General features: G+C 39.5%; 14 non-coding genes across 14 annotated transcripts; all 14 read right to left on the reverse strand.

Annotated features, from left to right (window-relative positions):
* Positions 1–1850: 1850 nt before the first annotated feature.
* Positions 1851–1923, reverse strand: TRNAK-CUU (transfer RNA lysine (anticodon CUU)). Its single transcript has one exon. It is a non-coding gene; the product is annotated as a tRNA-Lys (tRNA).
* A 525-nt stretch (positions 1924–2448) lies between these two features.
* On the reverse strand, positions 2449–2521 carry TRNAK-CUU (transfer RNA lysine (anticodon CUU)). The gene has a single exon. It is a non-coding gene; the product is annotated as a tRNA-Lys (tRNA).
* Positions 2522–3901: 1380 nt separating this feature from the next.
* On the reverse strand, positions 3902–3974 carry TRNAK-CUU (transfer RNA lysine (anticodon CUU)). The gene has a single exon. It is a non-coding gene; the product is annotated as a tRNA-Lys (tRNA).
* Positions 3975–4076: 102 nt separating this feature from the next.
* TRNAK-CUU (transfer RNA lysine (anticodon CUU)) lies at positions 4077–4149 on the reverse strand. Its single transcript has one exon. It is a non-coding gene; the product is annotated as a tRNA-Lys (tRNA).
* A 1112-nt stretch (positions 4150–5261) lies between these two features.
* On the reverse strand, positions 5262–5334 carry TRNAK-CUU (transfer RNA lysine (anticodon CUU)). The gene has a single exon. It is a non-coding gene; the product is annotated as a tRNA-Lys (tRNA).
* A 1103-nt stretch (positions 5335–6437) lies between these two features.
* On the reverse strand, positions 6438–6510 carry TRNAK-CUU (transfer RNA lysine (anticodon CUU)). The gene has a single exon. It is a non-coding gene; the product is annotated as a tRNA-Lys (tRNA).
* A 606-nt stretch (positions 6511–7116) lies between these two features.
* TRNAK-CUU (transfer RNA lysine (anticodon CUU)) lies at positions 7117–7189 on the reverse strand. Its single transcript has one exon. It is a non-coding gene; the product is annotated as a tRNA-Lys (tRNA).
* A 1021-nt stretch (positions 7190–8210) lies between these two features.
* On the reverse strand, positions 8211–8283 carry TRNAK-CUU (transfer RNA lysine (anticodon CUU)). The gene has a single exon. It is a non-coding gene; the product is annotated as a tRNA-Lys (tRNA).
* A 432-nt stretch (positions 8284–8715) lies between these two features.
* On the reverse strand, positions 8716–8788 carry TRNAK-CUU (transfer RNA lysine (anticodon CUU)). The gene has a single exon. It is a non-coding gene; the product is annotated as a tRNA-Lys (tRNA).
* Positions 8789–9891: 1103 nt separating this feature from the next.
* On the reverse strand, positions 9892–9964 carry TRNAK-CUU (transfer RNA lysine (anticodon CUU)). The gene has a single exon. It is a non-coding gene; the product is annotated as a tRNA-Lys (tRNA).
* Positions 9965–10396: 432 nt separating this feature from the next.
* TRNAN-GUU (transfer RNA asparagine (anticodon GUU)) lies at positions 10397–10469 on the reverse strand. The gene has a single exon. It is a non-coding gene; the product is annotated as a tRNA-Asn (tRNA).
* A 102-nt stretch (positions 10470–10571) lies between these two features.
* TRNAK-CUU (transfer RNA lysine (anticodon CUU)) lies at positions 10572–10644 on the reverse strand. Its single transcript has one exon. It is a non-coding gene; the product is annotated as a tRNA-Lys (tRNA).
* Positions 10645–11076: 432 nt separating this feature from the next.
* Positions 11077–11149, reverse strand: TRNAK-CUU (transfer RNA lysine (anticodon CUU)). The gene has a single exon. It is a non-coding gene; the product is annotated as a tRNA-Lys (tRNA).
* A 1103-nt stretch (positions 11150–12252) lies between these two features.
* TRNAK-CUU (transfer RNA lysine (anticodon CUU)) lies at positions 12253–12325 on the reverse strand. Its single transcript has one exon. It is a non-coding gene; the product is annotated as a tRNA-Lys (tRNA).
* Between the last annotated feature and the right edge of the window lie 175 nt (positions 12326–12500).

Raw genomic sequence — 12500 nt, forward strand, 5'->3', positions numbered from 1 at the left:
GAAAAAAGTCTTATTTGTGTTTTCTCCACTTTATTTTATAGTAAGATGATACATACTTTTTCTTTTACAGTGAATACATTAAGGTGTGGTATTGCCCCATTACACATCATCCAGACATGCATTCATATATTGCATGTTAACAATGAAAATATTGCAAATATTGTAAAGAGACTTTCAATTTCTATTTTTTTGGTCAAAAAGCACTAAAATTTTAGTTGTTTTCGCCCAACGTGGGGCTTGAACCCATGACCCTGAGATTAAGAGTCTCATGCTCTACCGACTGAGCTAGCCGGGCTCCTTTGGATGCCTATAGTTTTCTTCCCTATCCCTGCACTGCCGTTTTCCACAAATAGGATGTATTTTTTTGGTCAAAAAGCACTAAAATTTTAGTTGTTTTCGCCCAACGTGGGGCTTGAATCCACGACCCTGAGATTAAGAGTCTCATGCTCTACCGACTGAGCTAGCCGGGCTCCTTTGGATGCCTATAGTTTTCTTCCCTATCCCTGCACTGCCGTTTTCCACAGATAGGATGCTGTGTAATCATAGGCTCTGGTGGAGTTTGGAAAGAAAATACACATCAGCCAGAGGCAGAAATAGTCTAAGAAAGTATCAAACACAATTACCAGTCAATATCAGAACGCATTGAAGAATATCAGGAAATAGCCGATTAAACCTGTGTGGAAAAAAGTCTTATTTGTGTTTTCTCCACTTTATTTTATAGTAAGATGATACATACTTTTTCTTTTACAGTGAATACATTAAGCTGTGGTATTGCCCCATTACACATCATCCAGACATGCATTCATATATTGCATGTTAACAATCAAAATATTGCAAATATTGTAAAGAGACTTTCAATTTCTATTTTTCTGGTCAAAAAGCACTAAAATTTTAGTTGTTTTCGCCCAACGTTTTCTTCCCTATCCCTGCACTGCCGCTTTCCACAGATAGGATGTATTTGTTTGGTCAAAAAGCACTACAATTTTAGTTGTTTTCGCCCAACGTGGGGCTCGAACCCACGACCCTGAGATTAAGAGTCTCATGCTCTACCGAGTGAGCTAGCCGGGCTCCTTTGGATGCCTATAGTTTTCTTCCCTATCCCTGCACTGCCGTTTTCCACAGATAGGATGTATTTTTTTGGTCAAAAAGCACTACAATTTTAGTTGTTTTCGCCCAACGTGGGGCTCGAACCCACGACCCTGATATTAAGAGTCTCATGCTCTACCGACTGAGCTAGCCAGGCTCCTTTGGATGCCTATAGTTTTCCTCCCTATCCCTGCACTGCCGTTTTCCACAGATAGGATGCTGTGTAATCATAGGCTCTGGTGGAGTTTGGAAAGAAAATACACATCAGCCAGAGGCAGAAATAGTCTAAGAAAGTATCAAACGCAATTACCAGTCAATATCAGAACGCATTGAAGAATATCAGGAAATAGCCGATTAAACCTGTGTGGAAAAAAGTCTTATTTGTGTTTTCTCCACTTTATTTTATAGTAAGATGATACATACTTTTTCTTTTACAGTGAATACATTAAGGTGTGGTATTGCCCCATTACACATCATCCAGACATGCATTCCTATATTGCATGTTAACAATCAAAATATTGCAAATATTGTAAAGAGAGTTTCAATTTCTATTTTTTTGGTCAAAAAGCACTAAAATTTTAGTTGTTTTCGCCCAACGTGGGGCTCGAACCCACGACCCTGAGATTAAGAGTCTCATGCGCTACCGACTGAGCAAGCTGGGCTCCTTTGGATGCCCATAGTTTTCTTCCCTATCCCTGCACTGCCGTTTTCCACAGATAGGATGTATTTTTTTGGTCAAAAAGCACTACAATTTTAGTTGTTTTCGCCCAACGTGGGACTCGAACCCACGACCCTGAGATTAAGAGTCTCATGCTCTACCGACTGAGCTAGCCGGGCTCCTTTGGATGCCTATAGTTTTCTTCCCTATCCCTGCACTGCCATTTTCCACAGATAGGATGCTGTGTAATCATAGGCTCTGGTGGAGTTTGGAAAGAAAATACACATCAGCCAGAGGCAGAAATAGTCTAAGAAAGTATCAAACACAATTACCAGTCAATATCAGAACGCATTGAAGAATATCAGGAAATAGCCGATTAAACCTGTGTGGAAAAAAGTCTTATTTGTGATTTCTCCACTTTATTTTATAGTAAGATGATACATACTTTTTCTTTTACAGTGAATACATTAAGGTGTGGTATTGCCCCATTACACATCATCCAGACATGTATTCATATATTGCATGTTAACAATCAAAATATTGCAAATATTGTAAAGAGACTTTCAATTTCTATTTTTTTGGTCAAAAAGCACTAAAATTTTAGTTGTTTTCGCCCAACGTTTTCTTCCCTATCCCTGCACTGCCGCTTTCCACAGATAGGATGTATTTGTTTGGTCAAAAAGCACTACAATTTTAGTTGTTTTCGCCCAACGTGGGGCTCGAACCCACGACCCTGAGATTAAGAGTCTCATGCTCTACCGACTGAGCTAGCCGGGCTCCTCTGGATGCCTATAGTTTTCTTCCCTATCCCTGCACTGCCGTTTTCCACAGATAGGATGTATTTTTTTGGTCAAAAAGCACTACAATTTTAGTTGTTTTCGCCCAACGTGGGGCTCAAACCCACGACCCTGAGATTAAGAGTCTCATGCTCTACCGACTGAGCTAGCCGGGCTCTTTTGGATGCCTATAGTTTTCTTCCCTATCCCTGCACTGCCGTTTTCCACAGATAGGATGCTGTGTAATCATAGGCTCTGGTGGAGTTTGGAAAGAAAATACACATCAGCCAGAGGCAGAAATAGTCTAAGAAAGTATCAAACACAATTACCAGTCAATATCAGAACGCATTGAAGAATATCAGGAAATAGCCGATTAAACCTGTGTGGAAACAAGTCTTATTTGTGTTTTCTCCACTTTATTTTATAGTAAGATGATACATACTTTTTCTTTTACAGTGAATACATTAAGGTGTGGTATTGCCCCATTACACATCATCCAGACATGCATTCATATATTGCATGTTAACAATGAAAATATTGCAAATATTGTAAAGAGACTTTCAATTTCTATTTTTTTGGTCAAAAAGCACTAAAATTTTAGTTGTTTTCGCCCAACGTGGGGCTTGAACCCATGACCCTGAGATTAAGAGTCTCATGCTCTACCGACTGAGCTAGCCGGGCTCCTTTGGATGCCTATAGTTTTCTTCCCTATCCCTGCACTGCCGTTTTCCACAAATAGGATGTATTTTTTTGGTCAAAAAGCACTAAAATTTTAGTTGTTTTCGCCCAACGTGGGGCTTGAATCCACGACCCTGAGATTAAGAGTCTCATGCTCTACCGACTGAGCTAGCCGGGCTCCTTTGGATGCCTATAGTTTTCTTCCCTATCCCTGCACTGCCGTTTTCCACAGATAGGATGCTGTGTAATCATAGGCTCTGGTGGAGTTTGGAAAGAAAATACACATCAGCCAGAGGCAGAAATAGTCTAAGAAAGTATCAAACACAATTACCAGTCAATATCAGAACGCATTGAAGAATATCAGGAAATAGCCGATTAAACCTGTGTGGAAAAAAGTCTTATTTGTGTTTTCTCCACTTTATTTTATAGTAAGATGATACATACTTTTTCTTTTACAGTGAATACATTAAGGTGTGGTATTGCCCCATTACACATCATCCAGACATGCATTCATATATTGCATGTTAACAATCAAAATATTGCAAATATTGTAAAGAGACTTTCAATTTCTATTTTTTTGGTCAAAAAGCACTAAAATTTTAGTTGTTTTCGCCCAACGTTTTCTTCCCTATCCCTGCACTGCCGCTTTCCACAGATAGGGTGTATTTTTTTGGTCAAAAAGCACTACAATTTTAGTTGTTTTCGCCCAACGTGGGGCTCGAACCCACGACCCTGAGATTAAGAGTCTCATGCTCTACCGACTGAGCTAGCCGGGCTCCTTTGGATGCCTATAGTTTTCTTCCCTATCCCTGCACTGCCGTTTTCCACAGATAGGATGTATTTTTTTGGTCAAAAAGCACTACAAGTTTAGTTGTTTTCGCCCAACGTGGGGCTCGAACCCACGACCCTGAGATTAAGAGTCTCATGCTCTACCGACTGAGCTAGCCGGGCTCCTTTGGATGCCTATAGTTTTCTTCCCTATCCCTGCACTGCCGTTTTCCACAGATAGGATGCTGTGTACTCATAGGCTCTGGTGGAGTTTGGAAAGAAAATACACATCAGCCAGAGGCAGAAATAGTCTAAGAAAGTATCAAACACAATTACCAGTCAATATCAGAACGCATTGAAGAATATCAGGAAATAGCCGATTAAACCTGTGTGGAAACAAGTCTTATTTGTGTTTTCTCCACTTTATTTTATAGTAAGATGATACATACTTTTTCTTTTACAGTGAATACATTAAGGTGTGGTATTGCCCCATTACACATCATCCAGACATGCATTCATATATTGCATGTTAACAATGAAAATATTGCAAATATTGTAAAGAGACTTTCAATTTCTATTTTTTTGGTCAAAAAGCACTAAAATTTTAGTTGTTTTCGCCCAACGTGGGGCTTGAACCCATGACCTTGAGATTAAGAGTCTCATGCTCTACCGACTGAGCTAGCCGGGCTCCTTTGGATGCCTATAGTTTTCTTCCCTATCCCTGCACTGCCGTTTTCCACAAATAGGATGTATTTTTTTGGTCAAAAAGCACTACATTTTTAGTTGTTTTCGCCCAACGTGGGGCTTGAATCCACGACCCTGAGATTAAGAGTCTCATGCTCTACCGACTGAGCTAGCCGGGCTCCTTTGGATGCCTATAGTTTTCTTCCCTATCCCTGCACTGCCGTTTTCCACAGATAGGATGCTGTGTAATCATAGGCTCTGGTGGAGTTTGGAAAGAAAATACACATCAGCCAGAGGCAGAAATAGTCTAAGAAAGTATCAAACACAATTACCAGTCAATATCAGAACGCATTGAAGAATATCAGGAAATAGCCGATTAAACCTGTGTGGAAAAAAGTCTTATTTGTGTTTTCTCCACTTTATTTTATAGTAAGATGATACATACTTTTTCTTTTACAGTGAATACATTAAGGTGTGGTATTGCCCCATTACACATCATCCAGACATGCATTCATATATTGCATGTTAACAATCAAAATATTGCAAATATTGTAAAGAGACTTTCAATTTCTATTTTTTTGGTCAAAAAGCACTAAAATTTTAGTTGTTTTCGCCCAACGTGGGGCTCGAACCCACGACCCTGAGATTAAGAGTCTCATGCTCTACCGACTGAGCTAGCCGGGCTCCTTTAGATGCCTATAGTTTTCTTCCCTATCCCTGCACTGCCGCTTTCCACAGATAGGATGCTGTGTAATCATAGGCTCTGGTGGAGTTTGGAAAGAAAATACACATCAGCCAGAGGCAGAAATAGTCTAAGAAAGAATCAAACACAATTACCAGTCAATATCAGAACGCATTGAAGAATATCAGGAAATAGCCGATTAAACCTGTGTGGAAAAAAGTCTTATTTGTGTTTTCTCCACTTTATTTTATAGTAAGATGATACATACTTTTTCTTTTACAGTGAATACATTAAGGTGTGGTATTGCCCCATTACACATCATCGAGACATGCATTCATATATTGCATGTTAACAATGAAAATATTGCAAAGAGACTTTCAATTTCTATTTTTTTGGTCAAAAAGCACTACAATTTTAGTTGTTTTCCCCCAATGTGGGGATCGAACCCACGACCCTGAGATTAAGAGTCTCATGCTCTACCGACTGAACTAGCCGGGCACCTTTGGATGCCTATAGTTTTCTTCCCTATCCCTGCACTGCCGCTTTCCACAGATAGGATGCTGTGTAATCATAGGCTCTGGTGGAGTTTGGAAAGAAAATACACATCAGCCAGTGGCAGAAATAGTCTAAGAAAGTATCAAACGCAATTACCAGTCAATATCAGAACGCATTGAAGAATATCAGGAAATAGCCGATTAAACCTGTGTGGAAAAAAGTCTTATTTGTGTTTTCTCCACTTTATTTTATAGTAAGATGATACATACTTTTTCTTTTACAGTGAATACATTAAGGTGTGGTATTGCCCCATTACACATCATCCAGACATGCATTCATATATTGCATGTTAACAATGAAAATATTGCAAATATTGTAAAGAGACTTTCAATTTCTATTTTTTTGGTCAAAAAGCACTAAAATTTTAGTTGTTTTCGCCCAACGTGGGGCTCGAACCCATGACCCTGCGATTAAGAGTCTCATGCTCTACCGACTGAGCTAGCCGGGCTCCTTTGGATGCCTATAGTTTTCTTCCCTATCCCTGCACTGCCGTTTTCCACAAATAGGATGTATTTTTTTGGTCAAAAAGCACTACATTTTTAGTTGTTTTCGCCCAACGTGGGGCTCGAACCCACGACCCTGAGATTAAGAGTCTCATGCTCTACCGACTGAGCTAGCCGGGCTCCTTTGGATGCCTATAGTTTTCTTCCCTATCCCTGCACTGCCGTTTTCCACAGATAGGATGCTGTGTAATCATAGGCTCTGGTGGAGTTTGGAAAGAAAATACACATCAGCCAGAGGCAGAAATAGTCTAAGAAAGTATCAAACACAATTACCAGTCAATATCAGAACGCATTGAAGAATATCAGGAAATAGCCGATTAAACCTGTGTGGAAAAAAGTCTTATTTGTGTTTTCTCCACTTTATTTTATAGTAAGATGATACATACTTTTTCTTTTACAGTGAATACATTAAGGTGTGGTATTGCCCCATTACACATCATCCAGACATGCATTCATATATTGCATGTTAACAATCAAAATATTGCAAATATTGTAAAGAGACTTTCAATTTCTATTTTTTTGGTCAAAAAGCACTACAATTTTAGTTGTTTTCGCCCAACGTGGGGCTCGAACCCATGACCCTGCGATTAAGAGTCTCATGCTCTACCGACTGAGCTAGCCGGGCTCTTTTGGATGTCTATAGTTTTCTTCCCTATCCCTGCACTGCCGTTTTCCACAGATAGGATGTATTTTTTTGGTCAAAAAGCACTACAATTTTATTGTTTTCGCCCAACGTGGGGCTCGAACCCACGACCCTGAGATTAAGAGTCTCATGCTCTACCGACTGAGCTAGCCGGGCTCCTTTGGATGCTTATAGTTTTCTTCCCTATCCCTGCACTGCCGTTTTCCACAGATAGGATGCTGTGTAATCATAGGCTCTGGTGGAGTTTGGAAAGAAAATACACATCAGCCAGAGGCAGAAATAGTCTAAGAAAGTATCAAACACAATTACCAGTCAATATCAGAACGCATTGAAGAATATCAGGAAATAGCCGATTAAACCTGTGTGGAAAAAAGTCTTATTTGTGTTTTCTCCACTTTATTTTATAGTAAGATGATATATACTTTTTCTTTTACAGTGAATACATTAAGGTGTGGTATTGCCCCATTACACATCATCCAGACATGCATTCATAAATTGCATGTTAACAATCAAAATATTGCAAAGAGACTTTCAATTTCTATTTTTTTGGTCAAAAAGCACTACAATTTTAGTTGTTTTCGCCCAACGTGGGGCTCGAACCCATGACTCTGAGATTAAGAGTCTCATGCTCTACCGACTGAGCTAGCCGGGCACCTTTGGATGCCTATAGTTTTCTTCCCTATCCCTGCACTGCCGCTTTCCACAGATAGGATGCTGTGTAATCATAGGCTCTGGTGGAGTTTGGAAAGAAAATACACATCAGCCAGAGGCAGAAATAGTCTAAGAAAGTATCAAACACAATTACCAGTCAATATCAGAACGCATTGAAGAATATCAGGAAACAGCCGATTAAACCTGTGTGGAAAAAAGTCTTATTTGTGTTTTCTCCACTTTATTTTATAGTAAGATGATACATACTTTTTCTTTTACAGTGAATACATTAAGGTGTGGTATTGCCCCATTACACATCATCCAGACATGCATTCATATATTGCATGTTAACATTCAAAATATTGCAAATATTGTAAAGAGACTTTCAATTTCTATTTTGTTGGTCAAAAAGCACTAAAATTTTAGTTGTTTTCGCCCAACGTTTTGTTCCCTATCCCTGCACTGCCGCTTTCCACAGATAGGATGTATTTTTTTGGTCAAAAAGCACTACAATTTTAGTTGTTTTCGCCCAACGTGGGGCTCGAACCCACGACCCTGAGATTAAGAGTCTCATGCTCTACCGACTGAGCTAGCCGGGCTCCTTTGGATGCCTATAGTTTTCTTCCCTATCCCTGCACTGCCGTTTTCCACAGATAGGATGCTGTGTAATCATAGGCTCTGGTGGAGTTTGGAAAGAAAATACACATCAGCCAGAGGCAGAAATAGTCTAAGAAAGTATCAAACACAATTACCAGTCAATATCAGAACGCATTGAAGAATATCAGGAAATAGCCGATTAAACCTGTGTGGAAAAAAGTCTTATTTGTGATTTCTCCACTTTATTTTATAGTAAGATGATACATACTTTTTCTTTTACAGTGAATACATTAAGGTGTGGTATTGCCCCATTACACATCATCCAGACATGCATTCATATATTGCATGTTAACAATCAAAATATTGCAAATATTGTAAAGAGACTTTCAATTTCTATTTTTTTGGTCAAAAAGCACTAAAATTTTAGTTGTTTTCGCCCAACGTGGGGCTCGAACCCACGACCCTGAGATTAAGAGTCTCATGCTCTACCGACTGAGCTAGCCGGGCTCCTTTGGATGCCTATAGTTTTCTTCCCTATCCCTGCACTGCCGCTTTCCACAGATAGGATGCTGTGTAATCATAGGCTCTGGTGGAGTTTGGAAAGAAAATACACATCAGCCAGAGGCAGAAATAGTCTAAGAAAGAATCAAACACAATTACCAGTCAATATCAGAACGCATTAAAGAATATCAGGAAATAGCCGATTAAACCTGTGTGGAAAAAAGTCTTATTTGTGTTTTCTCCACTTTATTTTATAGTAAGATGATACATACTTTTTCTTTTACAGTGAATACATTAAGGTGTGGTATTGCCCCATTACACATCATCCAGACATGCATTCATATATTGCATGTTAACAATGAAAATATCGCAAAGAGACTTTCAATTTCTATTTTTTTGGTCCAAAAGCACTACAATTTTAGTTGTTTTCCCCCAACGTGGGGATCGTACCCACGACCCTGAGATTAAGAGTCTCATGCTCTACCGACTGAGCTAGCCAGGCACCTTTGGATGCCTATAGTTTTCTTCCCTATCCCTGCACTGCCGCTTTCCACAGATAGGATGCTGTGTAATCATAGGCTCTGGTGGAGTTTGGAAAGAAAATACACATCAGCCAGTGGCAGAAATAGTCTAAGAAAGTATCAAACGCAATTACCATTCAATATCAGAACGCATTGAAGAATATCAGGAAATAGCCGATTAAACCTGTGTGGAAAAAAGTCATATTTGTGTTTTCTCCACTTTATTTTATAGTAAGATGATACATACTTTTTCTTTTACAGTGAATACATTAAGGTGTGGTATTGCCCCATTACACATCATCCAGACATGCATTCATATATTGCATGTTAACAATGAAAATATTGCAAATATTGTAAAGAGACTTTCAATTTCTATTTTTTTGGTCAAAAAGCACTAACATTTTAGTTGTTTTCGCCCAACGTGGGGCACGAACCCACGACCCTGAGATTAAGAGTCTCATGCTCTACCGACTGAGCTAGCCGGGCTCCTTTGGATGCCTATAGTTTTCTTCCCTATCCCTGCACTACCGTTTTCCACAGATAGGATGTATTTTTTTGGTCAAAAAGCACTACAATTTTAGTTGTTTTTGCCCAACGTGGGGCTCGAACCCACGACCCTGAGATTAAGAGTCTCATGCTCTACCGACTGAGCTAGCCGGGCTCCTTTGGATGCCTATAGTTTTCTTCCCTATCCCTGCACTGCCGTTTTCCACAGATAGGATGCTGTGTAATCATAGGCTCTGGTGGAGTTTGGAAAGAAAATACACATCAGCCAGAGGCAGAAATAGTCTAAGAAAGTATCAAACACAATTACCAGTCAATATCAGAACGCATTGAAGAATATCAGGAAATAGCCGATTAAACCTGTGTGGAAACAAGTCTTATTTGTGTTTTCTCCACTTTATTTTATAGTAAGATGATACATACTTTTTCTTTTACAGTGAATACATTAAGGTGTGGTATTGCCCTATTACACATCATCCAGACATGCATTCATATATTGCATTTTAACAATGAAAATATTGCAAATATTGTAAAGAGGCTTTCAATTTCTATTTTTTTGGTCAAAAAGCACTAAAATTTTAGTTGTTTTCGCCCAACGTGGGGCTCGAACCCATGACCCTGAGATTAACAGTCTCATGCTCTACCGACTGCGCTAGCCGGGCTCCTTTGGATGCCTATAGTTTTCTTCCCTATCCCTGCACTGCCGTTTTCCACAGATAGGATGTATTTTTTTGGTCAAAAAGCACTAAAATTTTAGTTGTTTTCGCCCAACGTGGGGCTCGAACCCACGACCCTGAGATTAAGAGTCTCATGCTCTACCGACTGAGCTAGCCGGGCTCCTTTGGATGCCTATAGTTTTCTTCCCTATCCCTGCACTGCCGTTTTCCACAGATAGGATGCTGTGTAATCATAGGCTCTGGTGGAGTTTGGAAAGAAAATACACATCAGCCAGAGGCAGAAATAGTCTAAGAAAGTATCAAACACAATTACCAGTCAATATCAGAACGCATTGAAGAATATCAGGAAATAGCCGATTAAACCTGTGTGGAAAAAAGTCTTATTTGTGATTTCTCCACTTTATTTTATAGTAAGATGATACATACTTTTTCTTTTACAGTGAATACATTAAGGTGTGGTATTGCCCCATTACACATCATCCAGACATGCATTCATATATTGCATGTTAACAATCAAAATATTGCAAATATTGTAAAGAGACTTTCAATTTCTATTTTTTTGGTCAAAAAGCACTAAAATTTTAGTTGTTTTCGCCCAACGTGGGGCTCGAACCCACGACCCTGAGATTAAGAGTCTCATGCTCTACCGACTGAGCTAGCCGGGCTCCTTTGGATGCCTATAGTTTTCTTCCCTATCCCTGCACTGCCGCTTTCCACAGATAGGATGCTGTGTAATCATAGGCTCTGGTGGAGTTTGGAAAGAAAATACACATCAGCCAGAGGCAGAAATAGTCTAAGAAAGAATCAAACACAATTACCAGTCAATATCAGAACGCATTAAAGAATATCAGGAAATAGCCGATTAAACCTGTGTGGAAAAAAGTCTTATTTGTGTTTTCTCCACTTTATTTTATAGTAAGATGATACATACTTTTTCTTTTACAGTGAATACATTAAGGTGTGGTATTGCCCCATTACACATCATCCAGACATGCATTCATATATTGCATGTTAACAATGAAAATATCGCAAAGAGACTTTCAATTTCTATTTTTTTGGTCCAAAAGCACTACAATTTTAGTTGTTTTCCCCCAACGTGGGGATCGTACCCACGACCCTGAGATTAAGAGTCTCATGCTCTACCGACTGAGCTAGCCAGGCACCTTTGGATGCCTATAGTTTTCTTCCCTATCCCTGCACTGCCGCTTTCCACAGATAGGATGCTGTGTAATCATAGGCTCTGGTGGAGTTTGGAAAGAAAATACACATCAGCCAGTGGCAGAAATAGTCTAAGAAAGTATCAAACGCAATTACCATTCAATATCAGAACGCATTGAAGAATATCAGGAAATAGCCGATTAAACCTGTGTGGAAAAAAGTCATATTTGTGTTTTCTCCACTTTATTTTATAGTAAGATGATACATACTTTTTCTTTTACAGTGAATACATTAAGGTGTGGTATTGCCCCATTACACATCATCCAGACATGCATTCATATATTGCATGTTAACAATGAAAATATTGCAAATATTGTAAAGAGACTTTCAATTTCTATTTTTTTGGTCAAAAAGCACTAACATTTTAGTTGTTTTCGCCCAACGTGGGGCACGAACCCACGACCCTGAGATTAAGAGTCTCATGCTCTACCGACTGAGCTAGCCGGGCTCCTTTGGATGCCTATAGTTTTCTTCCCTATCCCTGCACTACCGTTTTCCACAGATAGGATGTATTTTTTTGGTCAAAAAGCACTACAATTTTAGTTGTTTTTGCCCAACGTGGGGCTCGAACCCACGACCCTGAGATTAAGAGTCTCATGCTCTACCGACTGAGCTAGCCGGGCTCCTTTGGATGCCTATAGTTTTCTTCCCTATCCCTGCACTGCCGTTTTCCACAGATAGGATGCTGTGTAATCATAGGCTCTGGTGGAGTTTGGAAAGAAAATACACATCAGCCAGAGGCAGAAATAGTCTAAGAAAGTATCAAACACAATTACCAGTCAATATCAGAACGCATTG

The sequence above is a fragment of the Ambystoma mexicanum genome, chromosome 4q (genome assembly GCF_040938575.1).
Source record: "Ambystoma mexicanum isolate Mex_15411 chromosome 4q, UKY_AmexF1_1, whole genome shotgun sequence".
Taxonomy (NCBI): domain Eukaryota; kingdom Metazoa; phylum Chordata; class Amphibia; order Caudata; family Ambystomatidae; genus Ambystoma; species Ambystoma mexicanum.